The sequence below is a fragment of the Schistocerca gregaria genome, chromosome 3 (genome assembly GCF_023897955.1).
Source record: "Schistocerca gregaria isolate iqSchGreg1 chromosome 3, iqSchGreg1.2, whole genome shotgun sequence".
NCBI classification, from domain to species: Eukaryota; Metazoa; Arthropoda; class Insecta; order Orthoptera; family Acrididae; genus Schistocerca; species Schistocerca gregaria.
Genome location: NC_064922.1, coordinates 741,239,405 through 741,258,325, shown reverse-complemented (window position 1 = coordinate 741,258,325; position 18,921 = coordinate 741,239,405). Strand labels below are relative to the sequence as shown.

The 18,921-nt window shown below is 40.5% G+C and overlaps 1 long non-coding RNA gene across 1 annotated transcript; it reads right to left on the bottom strand.

Annotated features, from left to right (window-relative positions):
* Window positions 1-1,211: 1,211 nt before the first annotated feature.
* On the bottom strand, window positions 1,212-6,417 carry LOC126353834 (uncharacterized). Its single transcript, XR_007565217.1, has 3 exons — window positions 6,303-6,417; window positions 5,878-6,057; window positions 1,212-5,784 (listed from the first exon to the last, which is right to left on the bottom strand). It is a non-coding gene; the product is annotated as an uncharacterized LOC126353834 (long non-coding RNA).
* Window positions 6,418-18,921: the final 12,504 nt, after the last annotated feature.

Below are 18,921 nucleotides of genomic sequence, written 5' to 3'. Positions count from 1 at the left end.
CCACCTGGCGCCTCAGTTGGACCAGCGTTCGTGCTGGACGTGCAGACCGCGTGAGACGACGCTTCATCCAGTCCCAAACATGCTCAATGGGGGCCAGATCCGGAGATCTTGCTGGCCAAGGTAGTTGACTTACACCTTCTAGAGCACGTTGGGTGGCATGGGATACATGCGGACGTGCATTCTCCTGTTGAAACAGCAAGTTCCCTCGCCGGTCTAGGAATGGTAGAACGATGAGTTCGATGACGGTTTGGATGTACCGTGCACTATTCAGTGTCCCCTCGACGATCACCAGAGGTGTACGGCCAGTGTAGGAGATCGCTCCCCACACTATGATGCCGGGTGTTGGCCCTGTGTGCCTTGGTCGTATGCAGTCCTGATTGTGGCGCTCACCAGCACGGCGCCAAACACTCATACGACCATCATTGGCAACGAGGCAGAAGCGACTCTCATCGCTGAAGACGACACGTCTCCATTCGTCCCTCCATTCACGCCTGTCGCGACACCACTGGAGGCGGGCTGCACGATGTTGGGGCGTGAGCGGAAGACGGCCTAACGGTGTGCGGGACCGTAGCCCATGGAGACGGTTGCGAATGGTCCTCGCCGATACCCCAGGAGCAACAGTGTCCCTAATTTGCTGGGAAGTGGCGGTGCGGTCCCCTACGGCACTGCGTAGGATCCTACAGTCTTGGCGTGCATCCGTGCGTCGCTGCGGTCCGGTCCCAGGTCGACGGGCACGTGCACCTTCCGCCGACCACTGGCGACAACATCGATGTACTGTGGAGACCTCACGCCCCACGTGTTGAGCAATTCGGCGGTACGTCCACCCGGCCTCCCGCATGCCCACTATACGCCCTCGCTCAAAGTCCGTCAACTGCACATACAGTTCACGTCCACGCTGTCGTGGCATGCTACCAGTGTTAAAGACTGCGATGTAGCTCCGCATGCCATGGCAAACTGGCTGACACTGATGGCGGCGGTGCACAAATGCTGCGCAGCTAGTGCCATTCGATGGCCAACACCGCGGTTCCTGGTGTGTCTGCTGTGCCGTGCGTGTGATCATTGCTTGTACAGCCCTCTCGCAGTGTCCGGAGCAAGTATGGTGGGTCTGACACACCGGTGTCAATGTGTTCTTTTTTCCATTTCCAGGAGTGTAGATTCAGATCACAATGTAGTAGTGATGGGCTGAAGTTTAAGAGATTAGTCAGGAAGAATCAGTACATAAAGAAAAGGGATAGAGAAGAACTAAGGAATGAAAAGATACGGTTGAAGTTCTCTAAGGCTGTAGATACAGCAGTAAGGATTAGCTCAGTAGGCAGTACACTTGAAGAGGAATGGACTCCTCTAAAAAGAGCAATTACAGAAGTTGGAAATAAAAACATTGGTACAAAGAAGATAATTGCAAAGAAACCATGGGTATCAGAAGAAATACCTCAGTTGATTAATGAAACAAGGAAGTACAGAAATGTTTAGGGAAATTCAGGAATACAAAAATAAAAGTCACTGAGGAATGAAATAAATAGGAAGTGCAGGGAAGATAAGATGAAATATTTGCATGAAAAATGTGAAGAAATCAAAAAAGAAATGATGATCGGCAGGACTGAATCAGCATATAGGAAAGTCAAAATGACCTTAGGTGAAATTAAAAGTAAGGGTGGTAACATTAAGAGAGCAATGGGAATTCCCCTGTTAAATGGAGAGGACAGAGCAGATAGGTAGAAAGAGTACATTCAAGGTCACTATGTGGGGGAAGATATGTCTCATGTGAAAGAAGAAGAAACAGGAGTTGATTTTGAAGAGATAGGGGATCCAATATTATAATTCAAGAGAGCTTTGGAGGACTTAAGATCAAATAAGGCAGATAGATAACATTCCAGGAGAATTTCTAAAATCACTGGGTGAAGTGGCTACTAAACGACTATTTACATTGGTGTGTAGGATGTGTGAGTCTGGTGACATACGATCTGACTTTCGAAAAAATCTCACCCACACAATTCCGAAGACTGCAGGAGCTGACAAGTGCAAGAATTACCACAGAGTCAGCTTAACAACTCATGCATACAACTGACTTAAAAAATAATATACATCAGGGAATGACTTCCATGGTACTACAAGGAGCTGTAGAGAAGAGGAATTTATGGTGGGCTGCATCAAACCAGGCAGAAGACTGATGACTCAACATTAAAGTGATGCAAAGTGTTGTGTTAATAAATTGGAGGAGTGTACACAATGAAACATCTTCAGAATGGGAAGTAATCATGACAGATATACCACAGGGATAGAAGAATCTATTCTTGTTATGTATAAATGATTTCCCATTGTTGTTCAAGAAACAGGTACAATTGTCTTTGCTGATGCTGCAAGTTTTATAATCAGACCTAATGAAATAAGTTCAGTGTTTGGAAACAAAAGTAATATTTTCTTGAAAATCAGTAATTGGCTGTGCTATCAATGAATTTAGATAAAACACTATACATGCAACTCAGTACCACACAGGGTCTGACAACATGATCAGAAATAATACATAATGGCAAATGGATATATGGAACAGAATATTCTGAATTCTTAAATGTTTGTATTGATTAAAGCTAAAACTGAAGTTATGTGTTACAGATCATCTTAAACATGTATGCTTTGCAACTTTTGTGTTACAAATAACATCAGACGTTGGAAATGAAAATGTCCAAAATTTAGCTTACTTTTTTATTCACTAATTTCTTATGGTATCGCATTCTGTGGTAACTCATTATTGAGGAAAAAAATGGTTGTTGCACAGAATTATGTAATACATGCATAATGTGTGTCATGCATTCTAAAATCTCTTGCAGACAGATCTTTGAACAGATGGACATATTAACAACTGCCTCACAGCACATTTACTCCTTTGTGAACCTTGTTCTCAACAGTCAATCATAGTTTAGAAATAACACTAACATTCAGAAATATTCTAGTGTATGATAGTACACAGTGAAACAAAAATTATGTTTTTGAAGAATTTGGGGAAATTACTCCTTGCAGAACAAAATGTTTGTATGCATTGAAAAGGACAATGCTTTGCCAACATTTTAGAATAAAACAAATATAATTTGGCAGCTAATTAACAAATGAACTTACAATTTAAAAAAAAAAAAATATGCTGCAAATATTTCACTGTCTACTGTGTATAGCTCACAATGAAAGAGTTATAATTTTTTTACATTATTAATACTTGAATAGCTTGGATCACACATAAAACATTGATATGTTAAATTTAATTCAATTACTTTGAGCTACAATATGTTTTGCCCAGTGAACATAAAGTCTGCCAAAATTGACTGACATTCTAATATAGTCTTTTCATAGCCATAGGCAATGCTGAAGACACAGTCATTGCAGTATCCTTACATGATGCAAAAAATGTGTCTTCTGCTTTTGGGAAAGCAACACTGGTTTTTTATTTCACTTTTTAGAAGGTGTGAGACCACATAGTCACCACCACCACCTATTGGCTTCACTACTTCAGCTATGAAAAACATATCACTTGAAAATTTTACCGAAATATAATTGCCAATCACAACATCCCTCAGATAAGAAAGAGCTAGAGGTGTACTGCCCTCTGATTCATCAGATGAGGTATATTTGTTGCCTTGCTGATAACTTTCAGTTGAAGCCCTTTTACTTTCACATTACTTCGTTTCTGCTTGTTGATATCTTCACAGTACTTTTCTTCTCTTTTTCTTCCAGTTTTACCTTTTCCTTTAAGTTTTTTTCTTCAGTAGCCACCTTCTCAGGTGATGAAGTCAACATGATGCTTCTCTATTTTCAGTGTCTCGTGGATTTTATAGCAGGAACTTTTGGAAAATCACAATACTTCTTTAGCCTCTTCACTCCTGAGATGAAAAAAAATTACAGGAAATTTTTCTTTTCATATTTTCCAACAAACTAGTATACAAGCATGACACATATGCCAAAGAAAAAACAATTGGTTATTCACTAGGGCATAAATGGAGGTCCACATGTGTGGACCTCGGGTCACAGTTATCATGATAATGTACTTGTCCGTGATTACATTTTTCTCTCTCTTCCTCAGTAAAAACATGTTTTTTTTTCAACAATATAATTATTTTACTGTAAACTTAACTACATGTGTTAATTTACACAGAAAATAAGTATTTTAATTTCAGTATTTTTAAATACAGTGTTTCCAATACAGGTTTCTGTTGATACTCGACAAATGAAAGAAAAATCATGCAACAATTTCTGCCAAATAATAACTTGATATTGCCCATAAATGAATCTTTACTTTTTGTGATAGGCTTCAAAACAATTATTTTTCATGACACACAAATACATTTCACATTGGATGCAGATGACCCTTGTCTGGTAACTGCAGCCTTGATTCCTGCATTTTGAGGTGTTCTTTGCCTCAACAAATTTTGGTAAATGGCCTACATTGTCAAACCTAACTTTTGCAATTGGTTGTGACAGAGCTCTTCTTGGCTTTTTATCTGTATCTTGTACATCATCTACATCTTCACTATAAGAGGAATTGACTACAGAAGGGCGCCCTCTTCTTCTAGCTACAGGTTCAACATATTTGTAATTAATCATAGCTTTGCCTATGTGCATTTTGTAATCCATCAGTGACAACTTTCTTTGTTTGGGTATTTCATTTTCTGAGCACCATCTGTGGTACATCACCCAACAATTGACAATCACAATATCTATAAAATGATTAAACATTCTTACAGGCCATTTTGATATGCGAATGTAGCATCTGTAATATGACAAAAATCTATCACAGAGATCAACACCCCCCATGTTTTCATTGTAAAGCTTCACTGCCACTGGCTGAGGAACATCTATCTCCTTTTTCTGTTCTCTTGACCACCTCTTACATGTGGTTGGAGGGCTGCTTCCATCACATGATGAGAGTATTAGGACACTTTTATTGTCTTTCCACTTAATAAGACAAATTTTATCATCTTCCTTAACCTATTCTTCCCATTCCCCCCATTGAAATAGCCTGTCATTTTTCAATTTCTTCACTATTGGACCCAATCTGTTCTTCATAACTGTACCTTTCTGATAAATTTTCCTTCCCAGCAACATGTCTACAGATTTTACACTTGTGAAAAATCTATCAGTGTATACACAATGCTGGTTGTCTCTAGGAACACTTTCTGTCATCATCTTAACAACTGCTGCACCGAGACCAGTATAAAACATGAAGTCCAACAATGGGCCATCAGGTGCAGCCAGAATGAAGCATTTACCAGAAAATGGCACCATCTGTTTGTCAATGCAAAGATGATGTGATCTTGGAAGTGTCAGACACTTCTTCTGCACACAATCAAGAAAAGTTCTACCTTCCAAAGCTTCTCATTGTGCTCACTTGTATTATCCACAAAATGCATATAATTTCTTAGTTCATAGAAACTGTCTCTTGTCATACACTTAGCAATAACTGGAACCTGAGTATCTTGCTGCCAGTATAGCTTACTTTGTGCATAGCCCAGAGCTCCCATAACAACATGTATTCCAGCTAAATGCAACATTTCTTCTCCACTAGTGTTAACAGATTTATGTTGTCGTTTTTGAACTGAATACAAATTGGTTTGTTGTGCATGTTCTTCACAGAATGTCAGAGGAAGGTATTCCAGGAAAGATTCAAAAATTCCTTTCTCTTCTTCATAACCTGGAAGATGGATTTCGCTCTCACAAGGTTCGAATACGTCATTTCTTTCCTCCTCCACTTCATAGATCGCACTGGCAGATGTTGTGGAACAAGAATTACGTCTTGGGGATCTACAAATAAACAAAATTGTAATAAAAAAACATGAGTAAGTTCGCTACATAATTTATAATATTTTTGATCATTACTATATGGGGTGAACCTACCATCTTCAGAAGAATCCACAGTCTCATCTACTGTTGCTTTATCTTCCTCATTGGCTTCAGGTTCAACAGGAAAATCTCCAGTCAAAAATGAAAATTTGTCATCTTCCCCATCAGATAATTCGGCATTACTGTCCTTCAGAAGCACTTCCAACTGCTCGTCAGCTAATATTTCATTCATATCTGTAAAGTATAAAAAGGAGAGTTACTTCAGTACTCTACTGTCGAAGACGAAATTGAAGTTGGCAAATTCATATTATGATCTGGGGTCCACATATGAGGACCTTCAGAAAATGAGTTATTTCATAGTAATAAACAAAATTTATTCAAATCGGAACTAACTCTCAACATCTAGAAGAGTTAACACACTTTACAAAAAAATCACAGCATTTTAGACTAATATTTGAGCATAATAATTATTTACATACCTTTCTAACTTCTGGTAGCAGCCATTTTGAGTGCACAACCAGCTGTAAACAAATACATCAGTCGTTCCTTGGAGCTGCTGCACTCTCGTGTTGAAACTGAGAAATAGAAGGTCCATGCTGGTGGACCAACGGTCTGTAAGCGAAAAAAAATGAACATAGGTCCACATTTGTGGACCGCTGGAACGAAGAGATTAGTGAGATACATTCCCTGCTGGTGCTATGGTTACCATTATATAAACTTCAACTGACTGCCTCCAAATTTTTCAAATCACCATTCTAAGTGTTTTGAGGGGTCAAACATTCATCTGAATCCAATGTCTCTACTTGATAGTTGTCTGAAACTGCAGATGTAAAGAAATCAGACTCATTGAAGATGTTAACATTAAATGGGTAAATTCCACATTTTATATTGCATTTCTTCATGTCATTGCTTTAACAAAACTATCGCCAGCACATTGTGCAACTTCACAAATTGTCATGGGTCTGAATTTCTCAGTATCCATGAGTCTGTACTGTTTCCCTGTGTGCTGCATACAAGGGTTTTACTGTGTACTAAAGACACAATACACTAAAAATTAGTTAATATTCATAATCTAAATATATACTACATCTAAAAAGTGGTCAATATGCTGACAGTGTATATATGATCACAAAGTAGCAAATTTTTATGGAAAATATTAAATTTATAAATATGTGTAAAGTGTAATTTCTGACTACAGAAAAGATATGATGACATATAAATAAGAACACAGTTAACCAAACTTTCCACCAAAGATGTGTCTGATAAAGGTCAACATATAGTGATATCAATATGAAGAAAAAAGTGTATTATAAAGAGCTGAAATGGAATGTTTCATTGTGTACCATGTTTCACTGTGTGCTACTCTCCCCTACTGGAAACAGAAATTGTTTACATTATACACACATCAAAAAAAGCCTCGCGTCACCCCGTCTCCCAGAACTCCTGAAGATAGACATTAACTGTGGATATTGTATTACAGACACAGTTCCTTTGACTGTTCAGAGATATCGCTAAAACCGCCCAAAGATGTAAACAACCATGCATCGGCAGCACCTATTAAATGGAGGGGGTCTGACAGCTGATCCGTTCCAGGCAGTCCACCAGAAAGTAGGTACATGGCTCGTGTTTTAGTTCAATCATGCCTAGACAGTCAGTACCACCGTTCAATCGTGCCCACATTTTCACTTTGTGCCAGGAAGGGCTCTCAACAAGGGATGTGTCCATTTGTCTTGGGGTGAACCAAAGCGATGGAGGAGATAGAGAGAGACAGAAGCTGTTGATGACATGCCTCTCTCGGGCTGCCCAAGGGCTACTACTGCTGTGGATGACCACTACCTACAGATTATGGCTCGAAGGGATCCTGACAGCAACGCCACCATGTTGAATAATGCTTTTTGTGCAGCCACAGGACATCGTGTTACGACTCAAACTCTGCACAATAGGCTGCATGATGCGCAATTTCACTCCCTACGTCTATGGCAAGGACCGTCTTTGCTACCGCGTCACCATGCAGCATGGTAGAGATGGGCCCAACAAAATGCCATATGGACTCCTCAGAATGATTGTCACATACGCTGTCAACCACACAATCATCAGAGACATGTTTGGAGGGAACCCAGACAGGTTGAATGCCTTAGACACACTGTCCACCGAGTGCAGCAAGGTGGAGGTTCCCTGCTGTTTTGGGACGGCTTTATGTGGGGCCGATGTACACTGCTGGTGATCATGGAAGATGCCATAATGGCTGTACGATACGTGAATGCCATTCTCTGACTGATAGTGCAACAATATCGGCAGCATATTAGCGAGGCATTCGTCTTTGCGGATGACAATTCACACCCCATGTACACATCTTGTGAATGATTTCCTTCAGGATAGGGACATCGCTCGACTAGAGTGGCCAGCATGTTCTCCAGATGTGAACCCTATCGAACATGCCTGGGATAGATTGAAAGGGCTGTTAATTGATGACACGATCCACCAACCACTCTGAGGGATCTACACCATATTGCCATTGAGGAGTGGAACAATCTTGACCAACAGCGTCTTGATGAACTTATGGATAGTATGCCAATACGAATACAGGCATGCATCAATGCAAGGGGACGTGCTACTGGGTATTAGAGGTACCGGTGTGTACAGCAATCTGGATCATCATCTCTGTAGGTCTCACTGTGTGGTGGTATAACATGCAATGTATGGTTTTTATGAGCTTTAAAAAGGGCGGAAATGGTGTTTGTTGATCCCTGTTCCAGTTTTCTGTACAGGTTCCAAAGCTCTCAGAATCAAGGTGGTGCAAAACTTTTTTTGATATATATACATCACTTAACCTTAATGTGGTGCAGAAATGAGTGAGGAATTCAGCCATAAAAATCCTTGACCATCTATCCAGTGATGGAAAGAATTAAACATTAATAAAATTAACTTCAAACACAAACTTAAATCATAACTGGTTGGCAACTCCTTCCATTCCATGGAAATAAATCCCCCTTTGTTCCAAATGTAGCAAGAGATCGTAATTATGATCCATGGAACATGCAAATAACTATCATAACTAACTAATTAACTAACTTTCAGTCACCGAGTTACATTGTAACTGCACTAGAAACTAGCAAATTTTCTAGGTATGAACATATGATATGAGTTATTTGTTTATTGGTAAGTTTTAAAAAAGAAAACTGGTTCTGCAGCCTTGCAATATAATAAGATGAATTTTCTTTAGACCCAAAATATCAAAATACTCTAACAATACTTCTACTCTCCTTTTTAGCATATTTGAACTGAAGCTGGCATAGTGATCTTGACCTATACAAAATTACAATGAGGCAGGACTGTTGTCCTATATTTACCTTCAAGAGGTGTCATTTCAGTACTGGTGACAGACATGCTTAACAATGTAAAAAACTAATCCTAGCTTTTGAAACAGTTAGTTAGTTCCTACCTCAGGAAGGTATGGGGATGGATAAGTTGGGAATGGTTAGAAACAAGAGTCAGTAATGGTGAGAGGGCCCCACCAAAGACAAGACTGGTGGGAAGTATTTACTTCTCAACAGTTGGCTCCCTCTCATCTTGCAGTCTGAGTCTTGCTCCTCCTTTCTAACCTTTCCCTACAGATCCATTTTACATTCCTAAGGATGGAACTAATAGTTACGAAAGGTAAGGATAGGATTTTCACTTTTAAATATTTGTAGATTTTGAATTCCATGATTAAGGCTAGGTCTAAAAGGCTAAGCTACACCATACATTATTATCGTGTACAAATTGTAGCGTAGATTATAAAGCAAAGGTATTTCAAGTATGATTCCTCTTGCTACAATCATTAATGTTTTACTGTATAATTTTCATTTACGTAAGTATAGCATGATTTTTCACTTCTTGACAGAGGCCACAAAATGGTATATATCCGTTAAAGTAACAGTTTAACAACTGTCTCCATAAAATTTTTCTGTCACATAAAATGCTGTCAGTATGTAGTAACCTAATTTTATCTAAATAAAAAAAATGCATACAGAAAGTCAGCCATTAATAAGGCACAGAGCAAGAATGTTCTGGTTTTTAAGATGCGGGTAGAAAAAAAAAAGATAAAAATGGTTCAAATGACTCTGAGCACTATGGGACTTAACATCTGTGGTCACCAGTCCCCTAGAACTTAGAACTACTTAAACCTAACTAACGTAAGGACATCACACACATCCATGCCAGAGGCAGGATTCAAACCTGCGACCGTGGCAGTCACACAGTTCCGGACTGAGCGCCTTAACCGCGAGACCACCGCGGCCGGCAAGAATCAGTTAGATGGGGTTGCATATCAAAAAGTTTTGTATCTTCTCCTGAAGCAAGCTGGCCTACAACTGTAGGAAACAGATTTATGATATCCTAAATTCTGGCACGAGGATGAAGTTGATGTCCAAACTGGTCCCACATGTTCTGCAGGGGACAGATCTGAGGTCTTACTGGCCACAGAAATACCTCAATATCATGCACTCATAGACTTATGCCACATGTGGATGAGAAATGTCCTGTTAAAAAAATAGCACCACAGTACTGTTGCATGAGATGTAATACAAGAGAATGCAGGGTATCTGTTATGTACCACTGTGCCATTACAGTTCTCTCAATCACTACCAGCCGTGACTGAAGTCATAATACCCAGTAACTCCCTACACCACGATTCCAGGAGTAACACCACGGTGCCTCTCAAAAACATCGAGAGATTACTGCCACACTCGCTGATGATTGTCATCCAGGGCACTGCACAACCACGGTACATTGCTGAACACAATGCACTACCATTCATCAGCAGTCCATGCTTCCACATCACAACACCACTCCAAATGCAGCCGTTTGTCTTGTGTTGTTAATGGCAGCCTATGCGTGGGACAGTAACTCTCTAGCAAGGCTGCTGCTAGACCAATGGTGTGGGGTAACACAGGATTTTGTTCTTGTCCTTGAATGGCATGTGCAGACATGAAGATGTTGCACTTTGCTTGGTGCACAATACAGTAGTTTTCCCTTGTGGTGGTCAGAGTTAGTTGGCTGGAACCTTGATAATGAGTATGCCTGCCCTCATGTTCACATGCAGTCCAACACTGGGCCACTGTCACATCTGAATGCCCCAGAAATCTGGATACTGCAGAATTCAACCAGCAAATGAAATGGAGACCCACGGTGACCACCCTTTCAAACTCCGTCAGGTGCTGTTAATGCTGTCCCACATGGGTATGGCGCATCTCCATACCCTTGACAGTGACAATTCAACATCTGATGCTGTTTAAGACCCTTTCATACCCTGCCAGGCCTGGTATAACAGCACTAATGCCCTCTTGTGGCCATTGTACCTGTCACAGTGAATTTCAGTTCTAAATAATTTATGAACTGACTGATGGTGTGTATATTTCTGAAGCAACATTGACATCCAACCATGTCTCTGGGTGCTTCACTTATTTTGTCAGGCAGTGTATTTTTCCCAAGCCACAGTTTTTCCCACAGTAAGAACACTCTTGGTGATTGCAGTTTCAAAGAAAATCACCGCTGAACTGACAATGTCAACACCGTGTGTGGCACGACAGCAGTAGCCACTTTGCTTTCACTCTGTATGGTACTATACTGTTTTTGTGCTTTGGCTTTTCTCAGAGAATAAAATTAGATTTCTATCATGATGTTTGGCATCCACTCCAAAACAAAAAGATATCTGTTACTCTTGATTTTGTGGAGGCATGAAACACAAGTAATACTGTCAACACTGCAAGATGGTATAAGTGCTAGTTCCATTCACACCAATCCTTTCCCTGTGGTAGTCTGAGTGGGAAGAGGTATGTTAGATTTAGATTTTGGTAACCATCATGCAAAGGGTTTTCTTTTCATGTACACACTGTAAATTTTGGTCGTCCCTCTCCACTAGTATTCACAACACCCTTGTCAGGTCTTATGGTCCTTCAGAACTCTTTCCCTTACTCTGGTTTTTGTGTCAGTGACAGCTCTGTGCTAATACTGCCTTATCCACCCTTATATCCCATTACTGGCAAGATGTGTTCCATCAGATGATAATGTTTTGGGAGTCAACTGTAAGTCTGCTGTGCTTATGCTAAAATAATATGTGAAGAATGTCAACTGTTCAAATCAAGTATTGTGAACATGTGTGGGCTTTGATTCAGGGTGACAAGAAAGTAATGAGCATTATGAAAGTAAAACACTATCTCAACTGTCAGATAAAGACAAAGTAATAACAAAGATAAAGGCAGTCTGTTTAGAAGTGTATGTCTTTGTACATCTGTGAAATCAAAATATGCTACTGCGTAACTTTCAATAGGTTTTTCTTCATCTCATGGATTGTAACATCCTCGAACCCTACTGGTACGCTGCTCACGAGGTGGCTGAGATGTTGCTGCTGAAGTCCATCCCCTTCTTTGGCAGTACTCCAACATATGAGGGCAGTTCCTGCGATGCTACACTGGAAATTTCATCTGTTATTCTTAATTGAGTTCACTTCAGTAGATACCACAGGCCATTTCTGTTAGTTCATTCCTATCTGCTGGAGAAAGGTTCTCATTCCTTCATTCCTTCATTGTGCTCTATAGAGCTCAAGAAATGGATGCAGTGTGCAAGATGAAACCGTTCCTGAAACGTTTACCATAGTGCTGGACAATTGGTAGGAGGATTATTTCCCAATACTACATAGCCCATTCTGCTTACCTACATAAATAAGCAGATTTACATTTAACTCCATTTACAAAACTGGCTATATGTACCAATTTCCAATGGACAAAAGAGTATTTAGAAAGATGTTTCTATCACTTGCTCACTCACACTTTGTATTCCATAAATCCCATAGTTAAGGGGAGCCTTCAGTGATGTGGAATGAGCCATTAACAGGCAGAAGGAGGTTCTGCAGGCTACTTTTGTCAACTGTACTAATTACAAATCATACAGCCGATGTGGTAGGGCTTCTGTGTTGCGCTGGTTTCTCTGTATGTCTGTCGGCAGAGAAGACGCCTTGATTAATCGATTCGTATTCCATGTGATACGCTGCATCAGATCTACGCTTCGTTTTCGGTACGTTATTGGATCTAATAGGTCATGGATCTTTTGCTCATAATCTTTGGTCTTCATTACAATGGTTGCAGTCCCCTTATCGACCGGCAGTACAAATATACTCTTGTCAGCATTGAGATTCTTAATGGCTTGTACCTCTTCTTTCTTCAGGTTGCAAGCTGGTTAGTTTTGCTTGGTGCAGTATCCTGGCTATTTCAGTGCGTCCAAATGGCTGCTTCTGTGTTGGAAATGATGTCCTCGATAGGTATAGTTCTCGGGATGATAGCGATATTCCCTCCTTTTTGACAAACAGACACTTCCTCTACGGTCAATTGTTGTTCGGTGAGGTTGACCACTGTGTGTGACATGTCGGGAATCACCTTGTCGGTCTGCTACCGACATCATTTAAACTTTTTCTTCTGTCCCTCGGTACAGCGCTCGAGTTCGTTCTGCATGCTGCTGTGAGTGATACTATCGATCTTGTCCCAGTCATCTCGGTGCATTCTGCTTCTTAGTTGACAGAAAATGTCCAAAAATTCCTCATCCGTTCTTGCCAAGTCTCTTAGTGTTGTATGAATTTGCTCATGGGTCATAGATACAATGTGCTTGGGTGGTGGTGAATAGGCGCTAACATTTCAAGAACTTCAGTGTAGCATCTTTATCTCAGCAGGGTGACAGAAAGGCGAGAGAGGACATCAATCATGCTTTCTTCTTCTATCGTTGGTCAATGTGTTGGTACAATCTGCAAATCTCCTCCCTGTAGAGGCCTAATACAAAATTGTTAAGGCTTTTGTGGCCACTTATTGACAAACTGCCTATTGGCTTCTGTCTTGGGTTTTTCGGCTGGCTTCTGTCTTGGGTTCTTCGGCCAACATACATCTAATGATTTTACTGACGTTTCGTCAGCACGAATGGCTGGCATTGTCAAAGCTTCACCCTCCATTGCCAGTGCTGAACTGGAGCTGAGCTTGTGGACACAGACTATATGTACCTGGCGCGCCAACATAACGAGGGCTTCTCCATGGTCATTTCCGGTGTGGTTCTCCTCTTGCTACCTGCGACAGTTGTTCGCTGCAGTACGGGAAGCCAGAATCCGTTTACCCTAGGACTTTCCTCTTTCTTGTTGAAAATGTTCACGAGTTTTTGTATTTCTACAGCTTCTCTGAACAAGTGTGTGTGAGAGTGCTTCTCTACAGCCAGAACTTCCGTGTCAGCGAATTTTATTATGTGGTCGGTCTCACTCAGTGTGTGCTCTGCCATGGTCGATTTCTCCACCTGCCCCAATCTGCAATGTCGCTTATGTTGTTTGATCCTGGTGTTGATTGATCTTGCAGTCATTCTGAATAAACTTTTCCGCATGTGCATGGTATACGGTATATTCCCGACATTGCAAGTGGGTCCGATTTCTATTTTGCCACCTAAGACACTCTTTGATCTTCTTTGTCGGTTTGAAAATTGTCTTTACGTCATGTTTGCCAAATGTACAGCCAATTTTATCTGTCACTCTGAGAATGTATGGCAGAAAGGCCGTACCTGACATTTCTTTTTCTGTTTCCTTACTTCGACGATTGTTTGGGTCTATTACACTTCTAATATAATTTGTGGAGTACCCATTGCTCCTCAGAACACTTTCCAGGTGTCGCATTTCGCGTCTGAGGTGCTGCGGGCTCTCATATTTGTCCTGCTTGCATTACGAGTATATTAGTCGTTCCTCTTTTCTAGCTCAGGTGTTGATTTTATAGTGTGCGCAGGTATCAGTTCGTGTGCGTCAGTTTTCGATACACGCTGTGTCCCAGGTTTTCGCCATCCCTTGTGACCAGCATATCTAGAAATGGCAGTATTTTGTCCTCTTCTACTTCCATGGTAAGTTTTATGTTGGCGTGGAGGCTGTTCATGTGTCTTAGGAAGTCACCAAGCTGTTCTTCACCATGGCTCCACACAATGAAAGTATCATCGACGTATCTGTAGCACACCTTAGGTTTGCATGTCGCTAAGTCCAGTGCCTGTGCTTCAACTTGTTACATGAAGAAGTTGGCCACCACTGGACTAAGAGGACTACCCATGGCAATGCATTCTAGCTGTTTGTAGAAATCGCCATTCCCACGTGAAATAGCTTGAGGTGAAACATGCATGGAAGAGCTTTGTGATGTCTTGTGCGAAAATGGAACCAATGTGCTCCAGAGTGTCACTGAGTGGCACTTTCATAAACAAAGAAACAACATCAAAGCTGACCAGGATGTCGTTTGGTGAAAGTTTCTGTTTCTTCAGCTTCTCAGTGAAGGAGAACCACACTGGAAATGTCCATGGAGAAGCCTTAGGACGTTGGTGCACCAGATACATACAGTCTGAGGCCACGAGCTCGGCTTGAGTTCACCACCAGCAGTGGAGGGTGAAGCTTTGACAATGCCAGCCACTCATGCTGGCAAAACGTCAGTAAAATCATTAGATGAACGTTGGCTGAAGAACCCGAGACAGAAGCCAATAGTCAGTTTGTCAACAAGTGGCCACAAAAGCCTTAACAATTTTGCTTTGTCTTGTTATATTTATATTGTTGTTCTTTCTTTGAATTTACCCCAACATAAAACACACAAAATATGCTCCTTATGTGAATTAGCATTTTCTTCTGCTGACCTCTCCATATATTAGCTAGCTACTTTGAAAAAAGCCATTGCTCCTCCTATTACATTACTTAGCTGTTGGCTTTATCCAATAGTTCAGATGAAGCATTTGTGTATCTTTGTATGAACCACTATCAGCTGTCTACGATCTGGAAAAGTCAGTATCAGTTTATTATAGATATTTGAGTTACAAGGAATTTACATTCATTCTTTTACTTGTATTCTTTTACTTTATTTTTTGAGTTCTGGGGTTTTTATTTCCTTCCCTGGGTCTACAGGCAACCTGTTATCACACACACACACACACACACACACACACACACACACACACACACATGGAGAAATATATAAACAAGCAGAAGCAGAAACACTCCACCATAAAACTAAGTGCAGAATTTGGGAATTTAAGGAGAAATTAATTTGGAAAAGTGCTCAATGCAGAAAAAATTTGGTATCAATATGAAAGAAAATTAAGACAGAAAAAATTATAGAAACAATACTAAGAAGTGATACTGTTTCTATGTCAAAACAATTTAAAAAGTGAGGGAGGCAAATGGACAGCAGAAGAGTGGAAAGGAAAAACTGAACATATGGAGACTAGATAAATAATTAAATCAACTTATTGTATTATCTGTTACATTCCAACTTTTGTGACTTAATAAAAGACCAAACATATTTTTCTTCATTTCAAACTACCTTCAGCAGGCAGACTTTTTCTCAAACAACATGAAAATTTATCTCTCTCTCTCTCTCTCTCTCTCTCTCTCTCTCTGTCTCTCTCTCTCTCTCTCTCTCACGCCGGTGAAGTGTAGTGGCCTAAAAATCGAGCACCTACTTATGGAAGAACAATTAGTAATGCAGTAGGGAGGAAAAAAAACCTGACCACTGAAGACACTTTGAAATAAAGTGTGATCTGTATGTTCTAAATAAGACTTTTATTACAGTTACAAAAGACAGTGTATAATAATTACTGCAGAAAGGAGGAGGCCCAAATTGGAAATGACAACATGTTAACTTACTGGCTTAAATGTGGTCCTTAGACTGTTTTATGATGAAATAAGAAGAAACATGAATGAGTAAAATTACATTTTAAATATATGTGGTTACTGGTTGATTACTGTACTAATTAAATTTACACTTACCATATGATTTAAAATACAGGTGTTAATTAGGTCTTACAGTGAGATCAAAGGAATCATACACAGTGCAACCCAATGTCCTGTTTTAATGAGTAGCTTCATGAGGAACAAATGTTGGGTTGCAGACACTGTGATAAATTATTGCAACACTTTAGAATTGGAAGCATTTTGGGACACACAAAGAGTGACTCACTGTTACTTGAGGGTATTGGCTTGAGGTGTCTGCAGGTACATGATGAGCAAGAAAGCTGGTATTCTTGAGCAGAGGCTCTGAGATTTAAAAGTCCTCAGACTTGTGTTGGGACTACTTTGAGCATAGCTCTGCAGATGTTTAATACTGTTCACATGTCTTGGCAAGTGCTACAGGCACTGTAAGGTGTGTGTACCTTGAGGCAAATTGTTGCTGATCCTACTACTAAGTGTGAGTTCCTGGTACTTTAATATTTCAGCCAGTTGAAAGGATATTACAAGCAGCTGACTGCGAGATCTCATGTAATGATTTTAGGCTGCATTACATGCCCAGCTAACCTCTGAATCTGTACTATGCAAGATGAAGGTTGGCTAAATAAATAATAAGACTGTTGTTCCATGAAATTAAGGACTGCAAGTTAGTGACATCCTACAGCATTCCTGGGATTCCAAGGACCCATATACAGGGTGACAATTATTGATCTATATGAAACAAAATGTCAACTTCTGAACAATTCGCATTAGGATGTTCAAAATGCATGGTTGGCTATGGGGCATGATGGGAATTAGTATGAACATGCATGTTTTGGTTTAGTGAGGAACTCCACTTTCATTTGGACGGGTTCATCAATAAGCAAAATTGGCGCATTTGGGGACTGAGAATCCACATTTCCTGATCAAAAAGTCTCTTCACAATCAGTGGGTGACTGTGTGGTATGCAACACCCAGTCACGGAATAATCGGTGCAATATTCTTTTATGGCATGGTGACCACCAAACGGCATGTGAAAGTTTTGGAAGATGATTTCATCCCCATCATCCAGAGTGATCCTGTTTTTGACAAGTAGTGGTTCGTGCAAGATGGAGCTCGACTGCATCGCAGCAGGAGAGTGTTTGATGTCATGGAGGAGCACTTTGGAGACCGCATTCTGTCTCTGGGGTACCCAGAGGCCATTGGCATGGGCCTCGATTTGCTGCCATATTCTCCAGATCTAAACACATCTGACTCCTTTTTGTGGGGCTATGTTAAAGACAAGGTGTATACCTGCCAAGGTAGACAAGAGAGGTAATGCGCTGCTTCCTGGGCTAGGGTAGGTGTGCCAGTCCCGGATTGACTCTGCCTGTGGATTAACAATGGGGGCTGGTCTGCTGGCCAGCCTAGATGTGGTTTTTAGGCAGTTTTACAAATCCCACTAGGTGAATACCAGGCTGGTCCCCACGTTCCACCTCAGTTACACGACTCACAGACATTTGAACATGTTCACACTATTTCATGGCTTACACTAGAAGCAGACAGCTGGGGTACACTGCTTACATCCCAGGGGATTCGGGGTGGTGGCTGGTAGGGCATCTGGCCACTCTCTGCAACTAACACTGCCAAATCCTTAATGACACGGCCGACCCTGCATGAAGCGGGACAAGGCCCAAAGAAAGAGAGAGTTAAAGATAAGGTATATAGCAATAACCCCAAAATCAATGCTGAGGTGAAAACAGCCATTCAGGAGATCTTCGACAGCATGAATGTTCTGACACTTCAGTGGGTTCTGCACAATTTCACTATTCGTCTGCACCACATCATCACCAATGATGGCAGGCATATCAAAAATGTAAATCCAAATATCTGTAGTGATGTTTACATGTTGAATAAAGTGTAGGCATGCCATAGTTTACAACTAATTTATGTTTTTTTTCATATGGTTCAATATTTGTCACTCAGTATGTACTACAGTGTCACAATAATATTGATCTTCTAAATCCAACTTTTTATTTAGAAATGACAGGCTCCAAAACATTAGAATCCAAGTATAAGTTAATGGATTAGAAGTAGTTAAATAAGATCAAATGGGATAATTGTACTGACATCAGATGTGCAGGGAAAATAATATAGACAAATAAAAATAATTAATGGAAAATCTCATATAAAGATGTGAAACAAATACTAACAAAGAGATAGAGGGGCTGGCCAGTACAACCTCACTCCCATTTACTCTTCAGTCTTCTCCTCTTTCCCTTTCCTCTTTAGCCATTCATGCATCTTTTCATCCTACATCTTTATACTATAAACCTCTTTACTTCTGTATGCATCCTCTTCGGTTTGAAGCTGGCACAGTACTTACAGTA